Source organism: Lynx canadensis, chromosome B2 (assembly GCF_007474595.2).
Source record: "Lynx canadensis isolate LIC74 chromosome B2, mLynCan4.pri.v2, whole genome shotgun sequence".
Taxonomy (NCBI): Eukaryota; Metazoa; Chordata; class Mammalia; order Carnivora; family Felidae; genus Lynx; species Lynx canadensis.
In genome coordinates, this window is record NC_044307.1 from 110,502,474 (window position 1) to 110,529,199 (window position 26,726).

Consider the following 26,726-nt stretch of genomic DNA (forward strand, 5'->3'; position numbering starts at 1 on the left):
CTGATACCAAATACAGTCATCAAGCTCACTGCTGTCTATAAAGAAAATAAATGATGCCAACAAGCTGATAAAAACCATCCTGAAACTTGACCTGGACTCATGGTTACAAAACAACACTATTGTTCAGTATACAGTTGACTCTTGGAAAATGTGGAGGTTAGGGGGTACTGACACCCTGGGTACTCATAAACCTATGTATAACTTTTGACTTTTCCGAAACTTAATTATGAAGATCTTACTGTTGACCAGAAGCCTTACTAATGACATAAACAGTTGATTAACATATATTTGAATATTGTATGAATTATATACTATACTCATAATAAAGTAATCTAGAGAAAAGAAAGGGTTATTAAGAAAATTTTAGGAAAAGAAAATATTTTTACAGTACTGTATGTATATTTATTGAAAAAAATCTGTAAGTAGACAGCACGTAAGTGGACTCATGCAATTCAAACCTATGTTGTTCAAGTGCCAAATGTTATTTCATGCCTTGACTAGAGGTTAGCACCATCCAGATACGTCTCTTACTTGAACAATACATTTCAGTCCTATTTCAAGCCTCCTACAATTAACCATCACATCATAACTTCCATTGATTTTATCTTGAATTATTCCAATTTTCCTTTCTTCTATTTCAATCCTTGACCACCTATTTTTTTTTAACATAACCAGAGTAATCATTTAAAAATACAAATCACCCTGAGGCACCCGGGTGGCTCAGTCGGTTAGGCATCTGACTTCAGCTCAGGTCATGATCTTGCAGTTCATGGATTTGAGCCCTGCACCAGGCTCTGTGCGGACAGCTTGGACCCTGGAGTGCAATTTGGAATCTGTGGCCCCTCTCTCTCTCTCTCTTTCTGCCCCTCCGCCACTCGTGTTCTGTCTCTGTCTCTCAAAAAATAAATAAATGTTAAATTTTTTTAAAAAATACAAATCAGAACATTTCACTCCTCTGCCTAAAATCTTCCATGAGTTTCTTCCTGTGATGGCCTAAAAGACTCAAACAATCTGGAAACTCCACCTCCTTCCTTTTCCAGCTTCATCTACTACAGCTTTCCCTCTTGCTTACTCTACTCTAGTCACATTGGCCTCTGTGGAGTGGAGACATGACTACCCAGGACCTTTGTACTTTCTGTACCCTCTCTGGACACATTCTTGCTCCATGTAGTGGCTTGGTTTCATCCCTCATTTTCTTCGTTCTTAAATGTCATGTTTCTAGTGAAACTTCCCCCCAACTACCTCACTGAAAATTGAAAACACCTCTCTACAATCATTTCCTTTCCATCTTCTCAGCTTTAATTTTTCTCCAAATAACTCATAGCCATCCAATATACGTTGGATGTTTTAGCATGTTTTATTATCCTTTCTTTACTGTTTTCTCCACTGATTGTAATCTCTCCAAGCAAAAACACGTTTATCTGTTTTGTTCACTGCTCAATCTCTAGCACCTAGAATAATGCCTGTTGAATGAAAGGTTATCATATCTGAAAACCTAGAACACTCATTAGAGCTCTGGACATAAAAGCATAGGAATCATCTCCCCAGTCAAACACCTGCTGTTTATAAAAACAGAAGTTGGATTTCATAATACCAAGGAAGTGCTGAATGCTAAGAAGTATGACGGGTATATGCAAATGAGTGTAATATCTTCCTGGAGCAGAATTAAGGAAAATATCTTACAAATTCAGAAAAGATCATTGCTTTTAAATTTACTTTATCAATTTGAGCTCTTAGACTATAAGCCACTGAAAAACTAGGTAGTTTTTTTTTTTGGTCATTGTTGTTTTTAATTATAAATCAAGACATTGTGAGATAAATCAAGATCACTGCTCAAATTTCTAGACCTGAAGAGGCATCTGGAATCTAAATATGACTTCCCACTGAAGTGATAATGGAAGATTTTATAGACGATATACACCAAGGCTGAACTCCGTAGCCACACATCCAACTGCCCATGTTTCTATCTCCCATGCACCTCAAAGTCATCATGTCAAAAGCTGACACTTCTTCTCCCCCAGACCCAATCTATTACCTTGTGCTAATCCCAATCACAAATAATGCCACCAGCATCACTAACTGAAACAAAACAAACCCCAAATCCTGGGATACATTCTTTCCCTCAGCTCCAGAAACTGATCAAACATCAGGTTTACCCGATAAATATTTTTTATATCCACCTACTCCTTTCCATCACCACTAACACCACTCTAATTAATGCCAATGTTTTCACCTGGATTCTCACCAAAGCCTCCTAACTGATCACCCATGTCTCAATCATTGACCTCCATATTCTCCACGTTTCAGCCAAAGTGAACTTACAAAAGTGTGAATTGATTGTGTTGCCCTTGTACTTCAGTGATTTCTCATTATTGCCAACATAAAGTTCAAGCCTCTTTACATTTAAAAGGCCATCTGTGACCTGGCACCTGCCTATGCTCTCAGTCTCTACTCTCCCTATTCTCTCCCTTGCAAGTTGGGGTATACCAGACTGAATTGCTTTTAGAACCTACAGTGTGACAGGCTGAATTCTACTGTGTTCCAGTATAATTTCCTCAGAGAAGATAACCCCGACTTCCATATTACAGCCTCCTACCAAACACACACCCTACTCCACACACTGAAGTCAGACACTCTTGCTTAGCATTTCCACAGCCCTCTGTAACTCCTCTATCAGGGTAATTACAACACTTTTCCTGTAGTTGTTTCAGCATGTCTTTCCCACAAGACTATCATAATAGTAAACATTAAGTGAGTGATTACTATGGACCAGGCTCTGCTCTAAGCTTGATACACAAATTAACTCATTCAATGCTCACAAAACCTAATAAGGTACGTACTACTTTCATCTTGGTTCATAGTGGAGAAAAGTAAAGCCCAGAGAAGTAAAATAATTACAAATCTCAGAAGTGGTAGAATAGGTATTTGAGGCCAGAAAATCTGCTCTTAACTCCTATAACATCTGTGAGAGAACACAGCAGTTTACACATACATTTCACAAAAATTTTTGCTTTAATTGTAAATAATTTCACAATTCATAAAGCAAAACAACAACAACAAAACCCAAAAACTTGAGCTGCTCTTGAAAAATTCATAGATTCTTCTTCACAGGGGCCCATGTTTTCTATGATCTCTACTTTCTGTTTTTCTCCCTGATAAAACTAGTTTTTTTCTATATGATATCTGTTTGGTCATTGTAGAAATTAATGTTTGTGATTATAGTTTATAAATTCCTCGGGACTAAGAATCATGCCTAACTTAGTTACCTTCAGATTTGCAATAGCAAGCAAAGTTCCTAGGCAAAATACAGGCACTGGGTAAATACTTTTTGAATGAATGAATGAACGAATGAACTGAAAAAAGACTAGTGACAGTGGAGAAAGCACATTCAGACTGGGAAAATGACATAAGTAAAGCAATTTCAGAGAGATTTTTTTAATAAGAGTATTATAATTATGTTTGGAATTTTCTTAAAATCATGGGCTTCTAAAATTCCTCTAATTATGTGATTTTTTTTGGCCTTAAGTAGTACTTGCTGAGAGTATGTAATGACAATTCTTAGTTGTACTCTTTGTGCACTCTTGAATTAAGATTTGAGTGTCATTACTGATTTTCATCTTTTCTCTATTACCATGTAAGCAACCCGTTGCTCAATCCATGACTGTATGGTATGTGAGTGTAGTGTGTCAGCATAAAACAATAAACAAAACCCGGAAACCTTTTTAATCAACGCCATGAAGGTGGTTCATATTGGTGTTGTGGCAAAGACTCTAAGAACTTGTTACAAAGGTTAATGATGATGTGATTTCTATTTACTGGAGAAACAGCAGGCCCTGGAGTCCTTTGTAGAAACTTGGTCTCTCTTTTCCTTCAGCATGGATTTTCTCTGCCCAGCAGAAATCAATTAATCTTTTTATACCCAAGTTTATGCCTCTATAAACTGAAGAAAGCTCTTGCTACCTACGCTCAGAAGAATGTTCTGTTAAATAATGAAGTCATGTCTGAAAAGCGCTATATAAAAACAAAGTATTATTATGTTTTTTTTTAAATCAGAATTAGCTTGTTTTCCAGTTTCTAACTAGTCTGTAATAACTGAAGGGCAGTCCAATATTTTCTTGACCCCTTTTCCTGGGTTACTCATGCAGCTCCTAGGAATGCTAATGTACACGCATAACACTACATGTATTGTAAACGAGTTCACGCATAAACCATTGGTTTTTAAGTACAGCACAAGATATTTCTGCTAAAATGAAAATGAGAGGAATATGCCTCACTTTCAATATTTTCAAGCTAAGCAACATGATTTGCTCCTTTAACATGTTTAGATTCACTTTATGTAGCAAATATTTGAAAATCTCTTGTCAGGGAAGAACAAAAGGGTGATACTACTTTCTCTGAGCCAATAAAGAAACCTCTGATCTTTCAAGTAATAAAAATTTCATACAAAGCATTGACATGGGGAAAGCAGTTGTATATTGATGCAGCAAATCTTAACTAAATAACCAATTGCTTAATCGCATTAGTTTGACCTCTTCTTTTCACTGAAATACAGTACTATTTATAAAGTGCTTTCGGGTTGCAGTAAAGAACATTTGTCCACATTATGGAGTTATTCACTGGCTTCTGTGCAATCCTCAATTATTTTTAAAGTTTGAGATATTGTGGAAAACGTTGTTATGGGCTTCGTAGTTTATAAAATTCAATTACATTCTAATTTTCATGAGACAAGCTAACTTTCTTCATGCTAGGTAATATAACACAAAGTTTTCAGAGTTTTAGCTATATTGAGCCTTTATCAAAATGTGCCAGACAGGGAAAGGGACATAATAAATGTCTGAAGTTAGTAAAAGATGTTTTATCAAGATATATTTCATTTTGGTTATTTTCTTGAACTTTTTCATTGACTCCTTATCAAATGGTCATTTACATATTGCCCTTCCTGAATCAAATTTATCGCTTTAAAATATCTTTGCCAAAAGACTTTTTCTTCCACTTTGAATATGGAGGAGGGATCTTCTTTTGGTTCTTCATCAAAAAAAAATTTTTTTTTGGCAACTCTCCTCTCTTCAATTAACTGTGAAGAAATCTCAGGTCTGAGGAAGGGATCTTATCCCTAAGAACACCAATCCCATGTTGCTGGTAGCCTAACTGGTCTTTTGTGGCGAGGACCTGGAAAAGGAAGGAGAAGTAAGGGGGTCTTGCTTAGTTCAAGACTAGTTTAAGACTGATAAGAAAGAGGATTTAAGTGCTGAATTATGTTGTAAGACAGTTAAGGAAGACTTTCAACTCGTAGGTGAAGGTGAGTACAATAGAGAGTTTCTACATGATATCAAAACCTTCACCTTTATTTTGGAAAAAAAGGGAGGACTAAACATGTTTATCTTGAATTTGCCTATATAATTCAATCATTCTCTGGCACGAGCTCCCCCTACTTACCAGAAGCCTCCTCACACCCAGGAGCATATGTTTTCAATTGGAAAGTGCTTGCAAAAAGACCACCTGCCAGCAAAGGGAATGTTTTCCTTCTCCCAGTGGGGGTCTTACAGACAGGTTTTGATGCAGTTAAACAGGAACAGAGCAAGAAGCCTGGAAGAATGATGCTACAGGCTAGCCTGCTTATTTAAAATTCTTTTAAATAAAGAAGGGAAATGTATAAGATATTAACATTATCATTTTTATTCTCTTTATCAGTCCTCCATCAGAATTCTGAGTCCTTTCTTCCCCATATTGCCTCTCCATGTTTCTTTGTTCAGTCACGTTTTGTGATATGACCCAATGGTTTTAACGAAATGAATAAAACATTTTAAAAGTTTCCATTTTGGGGTGTTATTACTCTAAAGCATATACAAAAATCTGTGATTATGAGTGTAGATAAAAATGAATCTTACTGTTTACGCTGTGTCCGTTGTATATTTAAAGTGCAGAGACAATATGGGGGCTGTTGAAGAACTACTGGCTGAAACATTCAAGTATTAAAATAAATACTTGAACACCAAATGGCAACCTTTTGTGCACAAAGAGTAAAGTTGAAGAGGCAGGGGGAAACTAAGGAAGAGGGGAATAAAGGAGAAAAGAAATCAAATATCCTCAAAAGAGTTTAGGAACGGGGCCATTCCTTACTTATCCTCTTGGTTTCTGCCATTTTCTTTTCACACATACTCAGTCATTCTATGAGTGTAAACAGATGCTGAGAACTGGAGTTCTGGGGCTCAATAAACATTTTTTTCTTTGTTTAATGAAAAAAAAAAAAACAGGCTGAGGAAAACTCAGCCACCATACTGGAAAGAGAAAAGGCTGTGGGTAAAGGGGCCACTACATATTTTATTTCATAAAATCAATCTCACAAGCAAATAGCTAGAAGGAGAGCTTCCTCCTCTGACATTCTTGGGAGTTCTCCCCATCCCCCCATCGGAGGGGAGGGCTTTGTATTAATCTCACAAATCCGGAGAACACAAGTAAAACAACCCATTCAGCGGTGATAGCCTTGTGGGGGGGGGTCTGAGTGGACTGGCCCTCATGCCAATGGTGCAGGCACATTCCACAGGGATGAAAGTGATCTGAGACACCCAGCTAGAGCTGACAAAATCTAGGAGGCAGGTGACAAAGTGGTGACATGGTCAATGATGACAACCAAAAAGCAGTTCCAAGTTAATATCACATACAGAGACTTGTGCCAGCTTCACTCTGTATCACATTGTTATGTGGTAGAAACAAACTGCAGCGAGGGGGCAAAAAAAAAAAAAAAAAAAAAACCTCATTCCACAGATCTTCACTGTTGTGTAATGAGATTACAATGCCTTTGCTACCCATGGGAGGTCTTTGAGCAATTCACCACCCAGGAACCCAAAACAAACTAGATGAACTCTGCTTAAAACAATAAGCCGAAGGTTTCTGTATTGTATTACCTCACCAGGCAAAAGTGACAAGAAGAAATGGGAATACAAGAAGGAAATAGGTAAACTTCCTATGGTTACTTTCTCATGACACATTTCTCTTGAGCATTCATAGGTCAGCACTGTTTTATAATAACCTGCTTTTAAAATAGCATGACAGAAGCATGTGTAATTTGTGTTTAGTGACCTGAGAGCAATCTTTCAGTAAAACAGTGTGGTTAAGTGCCTGCCAAGGCAACCCTTGGTCTGTAATCCTCTAGGAAATAAGGGTGGAGAGTATTCCAGAAGTATCCATTGCTTTCTCTTGTTTATTATGGGAAAACCTATTGCTTAATGTGAAATTTTTTCTCTATCTCAGAAGCCCCACTCTACGTGCAAACCATGAGGTTCGTATTTTCTTGCTCAAAAAGAGGGAAACAAACTCTTTTCCTTTTGCCAAAGCAAATTAGCATTTATGAGATTTATTTTCTTATGTATAGGTAGTAGCCCAGAACCACACCCTTCGCCAAATCTGCTTCTTGCGTAGCATGTCTCCAATGTTAGAATGAAAGAAAAAGTAGTGCTTGAAGATAAAATCTATTATCTTCTTCAAAATACTCACACTGTGGCAGAAATGGATATCAAGTTTCAGAACAAGGTGAAGGTCTGAAAAAAATCAGGTTTTTTTTTTTCTCATCATCATGACTGAACTAACCTTAAATTCAACCAATTTGACCTTCTGCCTGTCACCTAGCCTTCCTGTTCCTGCCTCTCCCTTCTAATCTCCCTCCTTCCTTCCTTCCCATGACAAATATTCATTGATGACCACTTACTCTGTGCCAGGTGGTTGTGCTAGGCTCCAAAGGTGAGAGAAAAAGAATCCAAAATGAATGAAAAGTTTTCTCTCTTACATTTCACTTTGTACACTCCTAAAATTTAAGTTTCTTCTAACAAGTAAGTATCACTTTCTTTAAGGTATCCTAAAAGAACTTTTTTTTAAATTGTTTTTAATGTTTATTTATTTTTGAGACAGAGACAGACAGAGCATGAACAGGGGAGGGTCAGAGAGAGAGGGAGACACAGAATCCGAAACAGGCTCCAGGCTCTGAGTGGTCAGCACAGAACCCGACGCGGGGCTCGAACTCACGGACGGTGAGATCATGACCTGAGCTGAAGCCGGACGCTCAACCGACTGAGCCACCCAGGCGCCCCTAAAAGAACTTTTATAAAAAGTAATCATGTCATCATAAAACAGAGCTTGACAAATTTTTTCTGTGAGTCCAAACAGTAAATATTTTAGGCTTTGTAGGCCATATGGTGTCTGCTTTGTGACAGCAGCCATAGACAATACTTAGAGAAATAGGTGTGGCTATGTTCCAAAAAAAACTTTATTTACAAAAACAGGTCATAGTCCATTTTTCATTTGCTGAACCCTGATCTAAAAAAATTGAGACAAGGTCCTGTACTCCAGGTAAACATAACCTAGTGATTTTTTTTCCAGTAACATCATGCATGAGACATAGTAAGCATTAAATTAAATATCAGAGCACACTGATCTTAAGGAAATTATTAACCATCTCTGGGCTTTAGCCCCTGATTTGAAAATTATAATGAAAACGTAATTAGATATTCTTGAATGTTCTTTCAACTCTGAATTTTGCTTATGTCTTATCGTACACCAACCCCTATCATGCAGCCAAACTTATCAAGAATAAAGGTTGCTTGCTAAAATTTCTCTGAGCAGTATATGCAGAGAACAGGTATCTCTTGCCATTGATAGGATCTAAAGTGTGGGAGCTGGCAATCTGAGAAAAGCCAATTACGAGTCCTGCTAAACAAATAGAAATAAGCCACATTTCATTTAAGAAGCATTTTTATATACATTTTCATACAATCCTCATTACAAGTACATTGGCTAGCAAAAATAAATATTTCCTTCATCTTTCAAATAAGAAAAGAGAGGATTAGAGAAATTAAATGATTTGCCCATTGTCTTATATCTAATGCCTAGCCAGGCAGAACCTTATTCCCAGCCAAGTCCTAATTCAGAGCTCTTCAAACCATGCCAGACTTCTTCCAAAATACACACTTTGAATTACTTAAAAAACTGCAATATGAATGTGAATTGTTGGAATGGCAGCACAAAAATGACTAGTGAATTGCACCAATAAAGGTAAGTGTTTTGTAATAGAGTTCTATGAAGCAGGGAAACAAAACACAAGACAATAGAAACAACCTGTGATGAAGAAGCCACCCACAGTGCCTACAGTACCTGCAGCCCACACCAAAATACAAGTCTCACACACAAGGATGAGGCATGCAGGTCAAGGAGAGCTTTCCTGTTTAGCCCATGAAGACAGAGACACCCCTTTTTTATTTTCTGGAAGAAAGTAAAATGATAAAACTATTAATATCTTCCTAATTAAACATCTTCAAAATAAAAATACATTTACCAATTGTACATTTTTAAAAACAATATTTTTCTATTAGTGGACTCAGAGCTTTGTTTATTCCAGATGACAACAAAAAGTAAAAATACATTTACAAATTGTACATTTTAAAAATAATTTTCTTCTTTTTGTGAACTTGGAGCTTTGTTTATTCCAGATGACAACAAAAATGTCAATTATTTCCAAAAAACTGTATTTTTCATGATTTAGTTTTCACTTGTTTCTTCATGTTTTTCACACTCCATCTGGTTCTATGTATTCAATGTCCTTTTCCTTTTTGCCAAGTTCAAAAAAAAAAAAAAAGGCACATGCACTACTCTGTGTCTTCAAAGCATTTTACAAACACTACCAAATTGGAATTCTTTATGGTTTAAAATTAGCTCCTTCTTATTTTTCTCATGAGCCTCTAAAATGCCTCAGCAAATGGGTTTTCTTCTGTTGTTTCAAAAAAATTGTTTACTTAAGTAAATATTATTTGTATGTCATTCAGCATGTATTGGAACATTTATATAGTCCAGGCTTTTAAGGAAAAAAAAGATTAAGAAATGGTAAATTCTTGTTTTTATTTTTCCTGTGAAGTTTAACATTGGTTTACCACATTCTATGGGTCAAGCACTGTGTGGCTGCACTGTGTGTTGACAGAAAAGGAAGCAAATCTCTACCTTTCAGGAAATCATGATTGTGGAGCCGGTCACATGAATACCTTATTTCACTAAAGGCAGACAGATGAATGCGAGCTAACAATGAGGATATCGAGCACTAATACTTACTAAGTCCTTATTATGTGCAAGGCATTTTCTAACAGATCCTCACACAATTAACTCAATTAATACAACTACAGGAAACAACAAAGTACTCTGAAGTTATGGTATGGGAGATAGAAATTAATTTCAACTGTTTGACTAATTGGCCAAGTTCGTAGGCATTTTAAAGGGTTCTCAAACCATTTTTCTTTTATTCCTTCACACAATGGCCTTATTAGCTATGTTTATGCCACATTTTTCTTTTTCCCCCCATTTAAATGTATAGTTCACTAAAATCCCCTGCTATGGGCTGAATAGAGTCCTTGTCCAAAATATTCATATGGAAATCCTAACCCCCAGTGATTCTATTTAGAGATAGGGCCTTTAAAGAGGTAATAACTTAATCTGAGGTCATTAAAGTGGGCACTTATCCAACATTAACAAGTGTCCTTATAGGAAGAGAATATTTGGTCACAGACGGGTACAGAGGAAAGACCATGGAACACGGAAGATTGCTACCTACAAGCCAGGAAGAGAGACCTCAGATGAAACTAGCTTTGCTGACACTTTGATCTTTGCTTTGTAGCCTCCAGAACCATGAGAAAATAAATTCGTATTGTTTAGGCCACCCAATCTGTGATGCCCTGTTAAGGCAGGCTGATCAGACTAAGTGTATATGTTTCTAACATGACTTTTCATCATATTTACTATTTTATTTATGTCTTGTATTTTTAAATGTTTTTATTTATTATTTTGAGAGAGGGAGAGAGAGAGCAAGCAGGGGAGGAGCAGAGAGAGAGACACAGAATCCAAAGCAGACTCCAGGCTCCAAGCCATCAGCACAGAGCCCAAAGTGGGGCTCGAACCCACAAACTGTGAGATCATGGCCTAAGCCGAAGTAGGACTTCTAACCTACTGAGCCACCCAGGCGCCCCTATGTCTTGTATTTTTGAAATAACCCTTTGTAAAAAGGACATAGCATTTAAAAATTAAAATTGAAGGGAGGAAAACGAGACCGCATAATGGCATTACCAGGCCATCAATACGTTAAGTGACCTTAACCCACTCCCATGGAAAGGGCAGTTAGAGTCACAGGTGATCTAGATGTATCATCCCAGCCCTGATGGTAGAAACAAAAGCTTATTTGTCCTTTAAAAAGTGTAAATAACAAATAGATAAAATTCACACACCATAAGAGAGCATTTATTTAAGAGTTGGGAAAAGAAACCAGATGGTCTCCTGTCCTTTTCCACTCTCTATTCTTAATGGTAGTTCCTATGATTTTGAAGACTGTGTGCATTTTTCTAAAACATTACAATTAGTTGTTAGAGTGGCACAGACCAGGAAAATAAATACTTTGAGAAAGATTGTATAGAACCCAAAATCACATAAACTATTAGAATTATTTTTTAATTCGGAGCACCTACTGGGGCAGGAGGGAGCGATTAAAGGTCATTCTTGTTTACCTTGGACTCTCAGGGTCTTCAAATTAAACATTCTCATAGCCTAGATTCTGAGATTTGGGCCTGCAGAGAAAGTACAAAATATATCTGCTTAGAATTCAGAGGCTTCTTTGACGAAAAATATTATTAATAGATAATATTATACTGCTTATTTTTTCTGTCAAGCCCCCCTGCTCACTATGAACAACTACTGCTTCTTCTACCTCTTCCTTGGCAGAGGTTTCAACTCCTACCCTCTGTCCCTGATAACTTACTTGCAAGGCACAGAATACAGTACAGTTCTGAAACATGCCCGAAAGGAAACACTGTGCATGTGTGTGTGAGTGTGCATGTGTGTGTGTACATGTGTGCCTCTGTTGCTTTCACTTGCCTGGAACATTTTAGCTCCTGTCCTCTCCTTTTTAAAAATTTTCCTGGAGCATACGTTTTTAATTATTATTAATTATAAACTTTTTTGAGTTATTAAATAGACCATAAAAGTACAAACATTCAAAATTTATTTTTTTTAATTTTTTAATTTATTTATTCATTCAAGTTAGTTAACATACAATGTAGTACTGGAATCAGGAGTAGAACTCAATGATCAATCACTTACATATAACACCAAGTGCTCATCCCAACAAGTGTCCTTCTTAATGCCCATCACCCTTTACCCATCCCCTCACCCACCTCCCCTACAACAACCCTCAGTCTGTTTTCTGTATTTAAGAGTCTCGTGGTTTGCCTTCCCCTAGGTTCATTTGTTTCTTAAATTCCACATATGAGTGAAATCATATGATGTCTGTCTTTCTCTGCCTGACTTATGTCACTTAGCATAATATCCTCTAGCTCCATCCACATTGTTGCAAATAGCAAGATATCATTCTTTTTGATTGCCGAGTATATGATACACATATGTGTGTATATGTGTGTGTGTATATATATATATATATATATATGTAATACATATTCATCAGATGGTGGACATTTGGGCTTTTTCCATAATTTGGCTATTGTCGATAGCACTGCTATAAACACTGGGGTGCATGTGCCCCTTTGCATCAGCATTTTGTATCCTTTGGATAAACACCTAGTAGTGCAGTTGCTGGGTCGTAGGATAATTCTATTTTCAATTATTTGAGGAACCTCTATGCTGTTTCCAGAGTGGCTACACCAGTTTGCATTCTCACCAACAGTGCAAAAGTATTCCCTTTTCTCCTCATCCTTGCCAACATCTGTTGTTTCCTGAGTTATTAATTTTAGCCATTCTGACAGGTATGAGGTGGTATCTCATTGTGGTTTTGATTTGTATTTCTCTGGTGTTGAGTGACATTGAACATCTTTTCATGTGTCTGTTAGCCATCTGGATGTCTTCCTTGGAAAAGTTTATTCGTGTCTTCTGTCCATTTATTCACTGGATTATTTGTTTTTTGGGTGTTGAGTTTGATAAGTTCTTTATAGATTTTGGATACTAACCCTTTATCTGATATGTCATTTGCAAATATCTTCTCCCATTCCGTTGATTGCCTTTTAGTTTTGTTGATTATTTCCTTTGCTGTGTAGAAGTTTTTTATCTTGATGAGGTCCCAATAGCTCATTTTTGCTTTTATTTCCCTTGCCTCTGGGGACATGTCAAGTAAGAAGTTGCTGCATCTGAGGTCAGAGGTTCCTGCCTGCTTTCTCCTCTAGGATTTTGATGGCTTCCTGTTTCACATTTATGGCTTTCTTCCATTTTGAATTCATTCTTGTGTATGGTGTAAGAAAGCGGTCCAGTTTCATTCTTCTGCATGTCTCTGCCCAGGTTTCTTAACACTATTTGCTGAAGAGACTGTCTTTTTTCCATTAGATACTCTTTCCTGCTTTGTCAAAGATTGGTTGGCCATACATTTCTGGGTCCATTTCTGGGTTCTGTATTTTGTTCCATTGATCAGTGTGTCTGTTTTTGTGCCAGTACCATACTGTCTTGATAATTACAGCATTGTATTACAGCTTGAAGTCTGGAATTGTGATATCTCCAGCTTTGGTTTTCTTTTTCAACATTACTTTGGCTATTCAGGTTTTTTTCTGATTCCATACAAATTTTGGAATTGTTTATTCTAGCTCTGTGAAGAATGCTGGAGTTGTTTTGCCAGGGAATGCATTGAATGTGTAGATTGCTCTGGGTAGTATAGACATTTTAACAATATTTGTTCTTCAAATTCATGAGCATAGAATGTTTTTCTTTGTGTTTTCTTCAATTTCTTTCCAAAAATTTCTACAGTTTTTGGTGTACATATTTTTAAAAATTAATTATCTATTTAATCTAGATTTACAAATTTATTGCTCTGAAGTTGATTTTTTCCTATAATTTTTCAATCTGTTATGTATTGTCCTTGTTTCCCTTTTCATGTCTACAATTATATGTACCTTTTTATCTTGATCATATTTACTAAAGTATCATATTAATCTTTTCAAAATACTATTTTTTGTTTTTATTCAATTTTTCATTTTTTATTTTCTAGTTAGTTGGTTTATGCTTTCATTTACATTAATCCTTTTTTCTATTCTGTTCATTTTGTTCTGTTTTCCTAGATTCTTGTCTTAAAAGCATAGATTATTTATTTTTAATAGTCTTTTTAAATAGATACACTTGGAGCACCTGGGTGGCTCAGTCAGTTAAGCGTCCAACTTCGGCTCAGGTCAGATCTCACAGTTCGTGAGTTTGAGGCTCTGTGCTGACAGCTGGTAACCTATAGCCTGCTTCAGATTCTGTCTCCATCTCTCTGCCCCTACCCTGCTCACACTCAGTCTGTCTGTCTCTTTCTTTCTCTATCTCTCAAATATAAAAATAAATAAATAGATAGATAGATACACTTAAGTTCATACATTTTCTTCTCAATTTTGCTTCATATTCCAGTAGATTTGTTATATAACACTTCACTTATTTATTTAGCTCTGAATAGTTTACAAGTTCCATATTGATTTGCACTTTAACCTCATAGTTATTTGGTTGTGTGTATGTGTTTGTACACACGTATGTGTTTAATTTCCTCATATATGGAGATTTTTTGAGTAGCTGAATTTCTTGTAATTGTTGATGAATAAGTAAATGCAGCCTGTATAATATCACCTTTATGGAATTTGCTGACATTTTCATTGTGGTGTAACGCATGATAAATTTTTGTGGTTGTAGTCTGTGTGCTTGAAAATGATATTAGTTTTGCATGCATGGTACAGGCTTCTTTGTACAGCTACTCAGTCAGGCTGGTTAAGTGCATTACACAACCCCTCCATACCCCTTCTTATTAGTGGGTGGTTTCTTGGTTGGTTTCTGTGAGAAGGATGTTCAGCCTCTCACTGTGATTATGAATTTGCCCACTTTACTCTGTAGGGCTATCGGTGTTTGCTTTACATAGTCCCCTTTGTGGTGCTCCAGCTAACCAACTTGTTGGTTGCCCACGCCTGTGGGCTGTAATATCTATGACTGAGGTGATGAAGCAGGCTTGCTCCTTCTCACGTTCAGTGACAGAAGTTCTCTTGCACATTTTGCATTCTTTTTCTTTCAGGATTTCTTTATATGTTCTAGTTCCCTGAGAGTCTTTTCTTGGTTTTGAGCATTACACATGTATAAAGTTGGTTTTTAGCTTTCATATGGATTTGGTGAAAGATGTGGAAGGAGAGGCTAAATAAAGCATTCGTTCACTTCAATCCTTTCAAGATCGAGTTCAAGAGTTACTCTAAAATGCCTTTGATGGCCTTTCTCTTCCATTACTCCAGGCTCCCCTCTGATCATGCCACTCTTTGTCCCAACTTTGCAATGCCACCAATCTTGTTTCAGTTTCTCAACACAGAAAGCTGTTTCCAGACACAAGACTTTTTTACACGTTGATTTTCTCTGCATGGAATTTCCATTTGCTCTATAATTTACCTATTAACCATACCTATCCTTCAGGAATCGGGTTCAATGGCACTTACTCAGAAACTTGCTGAATAATCTAATATAACTCAGTTCTACTTTCTTCCAGTACCTACACTTTTTTCAATAGTATATTTCAAAATCTTATTCTTTTTTAGAGAGAGACAGAGAGAGAGAGTGGGGGAGAGGGGCAGAGAGAGAGAATCTTAAGCAGGCTCCATGTTCACCATTAATGACCAACACAGGGCTCTATCCCACAACCAAGCCGAATCAAGAGTCAGACCTGAGCTGAAATCGGAGTCAGATGCTCAACCGACTGAGTCATGCAGGCACCCCCCAATCTCTGATTGTTACTTGTTTATTTCCTCTTCCCAATTAGTTTCAAACCCTAATTGTACAGAGACTATATCCATTTGTTCCTCACTATATTCCTATGCAGAGACAGGACCAGCAATATAGTAGGTATCAGAAGAATGTTTGTTGAACGAATGAGTGCATATTGCCCTCAAATAGTAGCACATTTAAGATTGAGGAAGGATCACAAGCACTAATAAAGTTAAAATTCCACATAGGATGCATTCCATCTTAAAGAGATGCACTTACTCTGAGAACTTAAAAAAATCATAAAAGCTACGAGTTATAAAGTGCTAGGCATTTTATATTCATTATAGCTAATCTTTACAATAACACTTACATGTACAGGGGAGTAAATTGAAGATTTGGGAAATTAACTAACTTATTCAAGATTGAGTTATCCATAATAGCAGAGCTAGGATTCAAAACCAGATGTGTTTCTTTCTAAAACTTGTCCTTTCTTTACGTTATCATTCTATGAACCATTAGGTAACATTTGGTAGTCTAAGAAATAGTATTAATTTTATTTTGAAAGCAATTTATTTTAAGGAAATAAAGTGATATTTTCAGCTTTAAACCTAGATAAGTAAGGCAAATATAAAATGTGATTATCAATTTAGACTCAAAAAAATTTAAATAGCTAAATAAACACTCAAAGATATCCCTGCAGACTAGGTCTTTAGATTCTTGGGGCAGAACCTCTCTAACAAATTTTATTGAGTTCAATTTACCAAAGTGAATAGGCATGACCACAGGATTTAATGGGAAAATATAAGTACCAGTTTTTATTTCTCCATTAAGGCCATGTGGATGGGCTACATTTAATACTTTCCTCAGTCTAAACTGCCATGCATTAAAATAACAGCTCAAGTCAATTTGGGCCAGTTTTGTCACATAAAGCTGATAAACATCTGAATAATTAGATCAAATATCTGGATGATTGGTGACATCCGTAATTGAACTTTTGGAACACTTGAGTATTCTAGAAACAAAATAAGAGATAGCTTTGCCTTACTCACTAAGACTAGAGTGAGAAAATAAGTAGTTGTCTTTAAGACCTTTATGCACCTGCCTAATATCCTAAATGTGTCTCATAAGGAGATGAACATGATGTGTGTGTGTGTGTGTGTGTGTGTGTGTGAGAGAGAGAGAGAGAGAGAGAGACAGACAGACAGAGACAGAGACAGAGAGAAAGAGTGTGTTTACATTCTTATCATCCCTAGAGGGGATTTGTTTATTTAGTTTCTGCAGCTGAATATTAAAACAAAAATGAAGAGAACAACTTGGAAAGATTTTTATAAAAAAAATAGATTCACTCCACCCTTATTACAGCATTATTTTTACTTAGCAAGCTTTATAATAGTTTTGCAATAGAAGCAATAAAGAAAAGGTATAAAAATCTAGAACCTAATAAATTACAAAATTTCAGAAAGAAAAACCTCAGTAATGTTTAAAATATCAATATAAAATATACCCACTAAGAAAAATATGAGATGACAAAACCTTTGAAATAAACACATAAAAGGAGAAACTGAAATACCTTTGAGTGTCTCATGTAAAACCCAACACCTCAATTACTACAATAAAATATACCAAAAAGCTTACAATATAAGAATTAGCAATTGTCTTAACTTAATTTTCCTCATATTGAATTAAAATAACTTATATTTTGTTTTCCTAAAATACTGCTTTTGTAAATTTATTTCATTCATCTATTTGAATTTTATTCACTTTTGAAGGTATTCATTCCCAGTATAAAGAAGACCCCTGTATCTTCCCTATGTGGGGCATATATGAATAGTATTCATTAGGTTTGTTGGAAACAAATAGAAACAAGCATAAAATGGCAATTAAGATCATGGGTCTGCAGCTAAATATTTATCTATTTAAATCACACATGCAAAAGACATATAATCCATGCATAAAAGATGCCTCTAATTTCTTTTTGGAGAGTTTCTTTCTATCAGAAAAGTTAGTTAATCCATCTGTGCCTCTGTGTGCCTCACTGACAAATAAAAATAACGATATAACAATAACACAATAAGGTCATTTAGAAATTAAATTAGGTAGTATACACGAAGCAATAGCACCTGACAGTGAGAAAATGCACAAAGCCATCAGGAAGGAAAATAATTCACTGGTGTATTTCTAGTAATAGTTTTGTAAATTGGGCTTTATAAACATATACTGAAAGTTCCAGTGTACGTAGAGCCATCTCTTTCACAGAGACAAGAATGGAAGGAATTTAAGCAAAAGACCACAAGGAAGAAGATGCAAGGAATAAAGAACAGGAAATGGTATTTTTTTCTGTAGTGCTAAGGGCAAAAAAAAAAAAAAAAAAAAAGGAAAAAACACTAATCTTTGTGAAGTGCTGCCCTGAACATTTTACAAACTTGATCTTCATGCCTTGATATCTTGTTTTTCCCCCACACTTATGTCATGAAACTCAATGATCATTACAAATCAACCCTTTCTCTGGTTTCATCTTCAATGTCCCCCTCTCCTTGTTTCCCATTCAGTATTTGACAAAATAGTTTGACCTCCACCTCTCTCCATTCCTTTTGCTTAGAGAGTATGACAGCATATGGATTTTTTTCCTTTATTCATTTCTCCTCCCACTCTTCTTTCTCCTTGCATGGTATTTTTTTTCTTTCTTCCGCACCGCTTCTTGGACATTTTCCAAGGTTTTTTTACACTAGATAAATGCAATACTGTGAAACACCAACCCCAGTATCTGATATATGAAAAGTGGTCAACAAATGTAAGTTCCCTTTGTTCCCTGACACTTCTTTTCCTAGTGATGTCATCAGTGTTCCTGACTTCAGTAATCATTTCCATATAGATGAGGCTTAAATTTCTGTTTTCTACTGACTTCTCTCCTCAGATCTACTTTTCTGTTCCTACCTACCTGCTGAATGACCGGCTATTAATCTCAATTCTTCCTTTCCCTGCTCGTCCACATATCACTACCCCCAACTTCTGCGCAAATCCTCCAACTTTTTATTGTCCGGGTCATTTATTTTGATCATTCTCAAAATATCAGAGATAACTTTCTTTGTTCTCACTTTTAAAAGTCACTGGGTCTTAGAGGATCTATATTCAAAATATCTAACACACTCATGTCCTTTTCTAAATTCTCAATATCACCTTACTAGTTTGACTCTAAGCATTCACACTCAGGCAATTTAACAGACTGAAGAACATCTCATTCCAAATCTCTACTCCCAATAATTTGTTGTCACTAATGATACATTAATCTTTCTATAAACGTGCCTGGAGTATTTATTTGATTATGATAATTTTTTAAAAAAAACACTTTAAACATTCTCCCATATTCAAACTCAATACCTTTTGTAGTAGTTATCAATTTATGTTTGTAGACTTATCTCTAATGATTTTAATTCTTACTCTGTGTTATAGCAAAGCTACATGACTAAGAGCTCCCTGCTTCTGCCTTGTCCTTTCTTACCCTGTCTTCTTCCACATGAGATTTTTTCCCCCACAGTCATTGCTGATTGTCATTGAACCTATAATGTAAGACTCAGAGTATGTATCATTTTCTTAAATGAGTGACCCTATTCAATTCTAAGGCTTCAACAACAGGAAACATATATAACACAGCTTTTTGTTGTTTAAAGTCTCTACCGTAATGCTCTGCATCTTGTAAGTAAAATATATCTGATGAGTGTAGGGACATATTTGTCCTTAAGCATATATGTACGCTATCACTGTGTTCTAGAATAAAGCCCTTCGAGAGAAGGGGCTTTTTCTTATATTTCATGTTTCGTTTCTCCACAGTTCCCAGAATATTCCAGAAACACCTAAAAGAAGGGAAATAAATGTGATTTTATTTTGGTTGTTGGTTTTGAAGAGAGCAGATAGTTATATCTCTCAGATTGAAATATGAAATAACCACTAGCGTGGTCAGAAGGAGCCATTTCCAGAGGCCTAATTTGAATGATCAGAAATGCAATTTCAGCAACAGGAGCAGGAACCACTGTAACCACAACCAGATTGGAGCAAAATATGATAGGTCTTGCCCTCAAAAAAACTCAGCACTTGTGATTAAAAAAAAAAAAAATCTAAATAGGCCAATAAGAGAAATGGTTGGAGAGGAGAAAAGAGTCACTTAGTGCTGCTGATGACTTCTTCATCAGCGGATGGAATGTGGGGGATTCTGAACTGCAGCTAGTGCTGATAGGGGCTTAAATATTCATGTCAGTCTTTCAAGAAGGGATCCACTAATACTTCCCCCCCATAATTTTAGAGATGAATACAAGTAAGTAAACAGGAAAGAAGATTTCCATTTTCTGGCACACTGAATACAAATGCTGTCTCTGTGTTTTGATAGCAATCTAGGGAAATGTCTCCACTCACTCTTATCTTGGTGATAAGAAGCTTTTATGAGGTGATTGACAATTCATTTTTTTAGGATTTATTTTTTCCATTTTCTTCCCTTTTTATTCTCCTTGGGTATTTAGTCCCTGACCAGTTCTACAAAAATAACAGGTTGAGAAATAGTTTATTAAATAGGAGTTTTAGCAAAAAAAAAAAATAAGTCCTAAACTCAAATCCCCAGCTCCTCCTTTAGGATAACATAACTATAAACAAAATAAAAAATAAATACAAACAAAAATTACAGTAGCTTCTATTTGTTGAACACTTACTCTGCAACAGCCACTATGTGAGAACTGTGTTTTATTTATTTTTTCTCCTTTACTCTTTATAACAATCAGGCTTGTGAGGCAAGAAACTTAAGCTTCAGAAAAGCTTTGGTTCCAATATTGTGACTGCAGAGCCTGTGTTCCTCATCCCTGTGGTTTGTCCCTCTGGCTGTACACTGCTGTACCTTAATTAACCTCTATGAACTTCAATCACATTGGTAAGCAGGGTCTAGCCATAAGTCCTACTGTAATCCTCAATTTTGTGCATATTTTACTCCATTAGAGAATTATTTACTTCACTCTGTACTGATTAGACCTGGACTGTATTTGATACTCATGAGCAATAACAAAAGTAAAATGAAATGCAAGTTATTGGCTCCTCTAAAAAGGTTACTTAAGTAAAAATTTGGAGTACTTAATTTTAATCAAAACTTGCAAAGACCATATAAATATTATAGTAATGTGTACTCACAAAGAAAAATTTTCCTTTGGGAAAGGTAAATGGTTAATTAGAGATATTTAGTTAGCTATAATTTGAATCCTAAGAATTACTAAAACTGTGTATGTGATAGTTAATGTTGACTTTTCTTGGCCTATGTGCCAAGATATCTGGTCAAATATCATTCTGAATGTCTCTGTGAGGGTATCTTTGGATGGAATTACATTCAGATTGTCCACCATTAGGTGGGTGGGCCTCATCCAATCAGTTGAAGGCTTGAATAGAAAATGTCAAACTACTCTAGCAAGAAAGAATTCTCTATCAGATTGTCCTCCTGGTTCTACAGGACTTGAATTGCAACTATTTCCTGAGTTTCCAGTCTGCTGTCCTTCCCTATCAGATTTTAGACTCACCAAACCTCCAGTCATAATAAAAATCTCTCTCTCTAGCTCTGTTTCTGAATCTATTTCTCTCTCTCCTGTTGGTTCTGTCTCTCTGGGGAACTGTTCTCAGTATATTCTGTTAGAGCAATACCATTTATACTTGAGGATAAGTTTCATCACTATTTTGAAATTTTGAAATCTCTGCATTACCATCAAAATGTTGAGATGATACTGGTCATTGAAAGAACAGAAAGAAAGAAAGAGACAAAATGAGAGCTGTTAGATGCAGAAAAGATTGCATTTTTAAGGACCATTTAAGTAGTTCAAGTTATTCAAATTCTGGTTAATGGTGACAAAGGAGTTTCCATCAAATATAAAAAGAGTGATTAATACACTTCTGTCATTTGCTACTTTTTATGAGATCAAAGTTCTTTACAGATTGGTAACTATCAAGATTTCAGAGAGGTGGTCATTTAAGTTTTTGATTAGAAATTTGGTGAAGACACTTCAAACACAAGTTCTAAAATAAAAGTTATATCCACGTTTGCAAATTCAAATTCCTTAGCTGGAAAAAATTGAAAAATGTTTTATTTGAAAGTGTAACACAAAACTATTTAGTTTCTTTCCTAACACTCTGTATTTTACTTTTTACTGTAATTATATGACCTAAAAATGTAATTTTTTTAAAAATCAAGATCAACGTAGACTCCCCAACACCCTCTCCAATTTATCCCTGTAAGTCACATAAATATTATGATTTGTGATGTGTCATAATATGAAAAAAGTTGGAAGCACTGTTGAAAAGAAAAAAATAGAACTGGATTTTTTTCTAATGGCAATAATCATTAAACTTTATAAAACCAAAGGGCATTAGAGATTCTGTTCATCAAATTGCACCTACGTGGCTTTGCATTCTGTAGCAGGAAGTAGTTTAGATATTCTTCAGACTTTAAAAGCTTTCAGATAGGATTGCCTCCTTGCAATGAACAAGAAAAGGCAAGACTAGACAAATGGAAACTATTTGGAAAGTTGTTGCAATAAGCCAGGAGCGAGATGATGTAGTCTGAATAAAGATAGTGACCATGGTGATAGAGAAAAGCAGGAAGCTTTGGGAGATATTTATTAATTAGAATCAATAGAATTTTGTATTGATTTGATGGGAGGAGTCATGAAGAAGGAGGGGGGAAATCAAGGTTTCTGGCTTGAGTACTACAAATTGGCAACAGTCCCTATAAAGAGAAGTCTGTTACCGGAATATGGGGTAGAACTACATTGTCACTAGTCCTTACCCTCTTCATCCTCAAGTGTCTGGTTCTCTCAAAGACACTAAGGAACACAAGAAGACTGTCAGCTCTTTGACATTTTCTTCACTGATCAGAAAAAGAATGGAATAACTTTTACCTTCTTCACAAAGTCCCACAGGTCTTTCCAGAATTCTGGATCAGGTAAAGACTTTAAAACTATGAGACCTAGGGGCGCCTGGGTGGTTCTGTTGGTTAAGCGACCAACTTCTGCTCAGGTCATGATCTCACAGTTCATGAGTTCAGAGCCTGGGGCCTGACAGCTCAGAGCCTGGAGCCTGCTTCAGATTCTGTCTCCCTCTCTCTCTCTGCCCTTCCTCTGCTCGTGTTGTTTCTCTCTCTCTCTCTCTCAAAAATAAACATTAAAAACAAATTAAAAAAAACTATCAGACCTAACTTTAAGCAATTATAAGGTGCCTCCTGATAAAAACTTTCTTTCACTTAAGTGAGAGCTTACTCTTTAATTATTACCACCAACCCCCACTGCAATCTGTATTGCTATCTTTTGTTTTTATTCAGTTAAGGAAATGGAGAGATCCACTGTAGTCTTGAGTGATTTTCTGCTTCAGGAAGGCAAAGATACCAACTAGGCAGTAAGAAGTAAATCAGAACACATTCAAGATGACAGCAGCCTTGTAAACCACTTGATGTACCTTCTTTAATCTATAGGCAGGAAAACTGTGGCCCCGGGGGTGAGGTACAATGGGCTGAGACCAGGGAAAGATACAGAGCAGACTACAAAAGATTACTAGAAACATAAATGTAAATGAATTAATGAGTCAAATCAATTTTTCCATCTCAACTACAATATTTCACCAAAACTCAGGATGCTGTCAGTTGTAAAGCATGGGGGAAGAAAACCTACCAATTAAACTATGACAAAATACTAAGTAGCATCATTGTAGGATACATCCCAATTCGAGATTTGTTAGTATTAAAAATATATGTGTCTTAGAATTGATGAGCTCCAAAAGCAAAGCTCCCAAAAATCCTACGATAGTGAGCAGCAGTTCTAACCTACTTTTAAAAGTTAAGATTCCTTGGAACACTAAGATACACAATGAGAAATTTTATACATGGCCAGCCCCCCTCCAGGATTTGGTCCTGCCACAGCTGAATCAGGAAAGAAAGAAACAAAGTGAGAGAAACAGAAAGAGAGAGGAAGGGGGAGGAGGAGAGAGGAGGAACAGATTATAGAATGGAGGAACAGATTATACACAACTTTATTCTCTAAAAATTCTTATTTTTCTTGTATTATAGAGAAATGGACTCACAATTCTGTGTTTGGGCTCATTCATAACTTTGTTACAAGAAAAAATTATAATAATGTATAGTTATTTATTCACATGCAATGACTATAAACTATAGTTTGGAAAGGGTCACAAACCACAGAAGTTCTGCCTTCTGCTTTATTTCAAAGCTTATAGCATCATTTGGGACAAGACTAAGTAACTCTGGAAACACTTAGACGGTATAAAATGCACACTTTTATTTTGTAAGCATTCGTTACATGAGTCATTAGATAAATTTCTTCTTCTAAGTAAATTTATCAAATTATTATTAAGTCATAAAATTTTAAGCCAAAAATGAATAAAGAAAGCACATGCTCTAAATTAGAGGAAGGAGGAAATAAGAAGGTATGGGGTGTGGTGAAATGCATAACCATGTAAATGTTATCCAGCTTTCTTAAATTGGATTTTTTTTCTTTTGAGGTTAGATTCTTGCATAATATGTATGGAATAACTTTTTCAGGAGTGTAATTAGAAATGCAGTATGAAAACCCACCTTCTTGCAACATGGCATTACTTACTCCTAAGAAAAATAACATAATATCAAAGCATATGTTTCACTTTAAGTTGCCAGATCACTTGAAAGTTTTTTTCTAACAGACTTAATATGGCTGGGAAAAGCGTACTTCAGATTTGACATAAGAGATTATCATACATCTACTCATCATGTTGTACCTAGGTGGCCTTTGAGTTTCAATGCTGAGCGTTTCAATGCTGAGAAGTAGTCTTCTTATATTTCAGAGTTTAAGAGCTTTTAGAAACAGCAATCTCGCTGAATTCTTGAAAGAACATGTTATACACTTAGAAAATTATACGGATTTTTGAAAATTTTTATTTTAGATTTATTTAATCTAAAAAAATAGTTCACCCATTTTCCCCACCCCCACCCCACCTTTTACATACACCAATCTGTTTTCCCTATCTATAAGTCTGGTCCCCCCCCACCCCAGATTCCACATATAGGAGATATACAGTATTTGTCTTTTTTTTTTTTTTTTACAGTATTTGTCTTTATCAGACTTATTTCACTTAGCATAATGCCCTTAAGGTCCATCTGTGTTGTCAAAAATGGCAAGATTTCTTTCTTTTTTATGACTGAATAATATTACATTATATATGTATACTATACACGTATACCACATCTTCTTTATCCATTCATCCATTGATAGATACTTAGATTGTTTCTATTTCTTGGCTAATGCAAATAATGCTGCATTGAACATGGGGTGCATATATCTTTTCAAATTAACATTTTTGTTTTCTTTGCATAATTATCCAGAAGGGGGATTGCTGGATAAATGGTAGCTCTATTTTTAATTTTTTGAGAAAACTCCATACTTTTTTCCATAGTGGTTGCACCAGTTTACATTCCCACCAACAGTGCACAAGGTTTCTCCTTTCTCCATATCTTCACCAATACTTGGCATTTCTTGTCTTTTGATACTAGCCATTCTAATAGGTACGATGCAATATTTCATTGTGATTTTGATTTGGCCGTCCTTGATGATTCCTGAGGTTGAGCATCTTTTCATGTACCCATTGGCCATATGTATGTCTTCTTAGGAACACTGTCTATTTAGATTTTCTATCCATTTTTAAGTCAGATTATTGACTTTTTTGCTATTCTGAGTTCTTTGTATATTTTGGATATTAACCCCTTATCAGATTTATGATGTGCAATTATTTTCTATCATTCACTAGGTTGCCTTTTTATTTTTGTTGATGGCTTTCTTTGCTGCCCAGAAGCCTTTTAGTTTCAAGTAGGCCCACTTGTTTATTTTTACTTTTATTGCTTTTGTTTTCAGCAGATCCAAAAATATCACTGCCAAAACCTATGTCAAAGGGGCTTTTCACCTATGTTTTCTTCCAGGATTTTTATAGTTTCAGGTCTTACATTCATGTTTTTTTGTTTTTTTGTTTTTTTTTTAATTTTTTTTTCAACGTTTATTTATTTTTTGGGGGGACAGAGAGAGACAAAGCATGAACAGGGGAGGGGCAGAGAGAGAGGGAGACACAGAATCGGAAACAGGCTCCAGGCTCTGAGCCATCAGCCCAGAGCCTGATGCGGGGCTCGAACTCACGGACCGCGAGATCGTGACCTGGCTGAAGTCGGAGGCTTAACCGACTGCGCCACCCAGGCGCCCCATTACATTCATGTTTTTAATACATGAGTTAACTTTTGAAATGGGTAACAGTCCAATTTCATTCTTTCACATGTGGCTGTCCAATTTTTCCAACATCATTTACTGAGAAGACTGTCTTTTCATCATTATACATTATTGCATCTGTTATCATGAATTAATTGACCGTATATACATGAGTTTACACCTGGGCTTTCTATTCTTTTCCACTGATCTGTGTGCCTGTTTTTATGCTAATATTGGTTTTTTTTAAATTATTATTATGGGTTGTAATATAGTTCGAAATCAAGGAGTATGATGTCTCCTGCATTGCTCTTTTTTCATAAGACTTCTTTGGCTATTCAAATACTTTGTGGTTTCACAAAAATTTTAAGATTATTTGTTCTATTTCTGTGAAACATAGCATTGAAATACTGATAGGGAGTGCATTAAATCTATAGATTTCTTTGGAAGTATGGATATTTTAACAATATTAATTCTTCTATTCCATGAGCATGCAATATCTTTCCCATTATTTGTGTATTCCTCAATTTCTTTCAATAATGTCTTATAATTTTCAATACGCAGGTCTTCTCCTTTGTTAGATAAGCTTATTCCTAGGTATTTTATTCTTGTTAAAGCAATTATAAATGAATTGTTTTCTTAATTTCTTTTTCTTGTGGTTTGGTATCAGTGTAAAGAAATGCAATAGATTTTTGCGTATTGATTTTGTATCCTGTAGCTTTACTGAATTTATTAGCTCTAACAGATTTA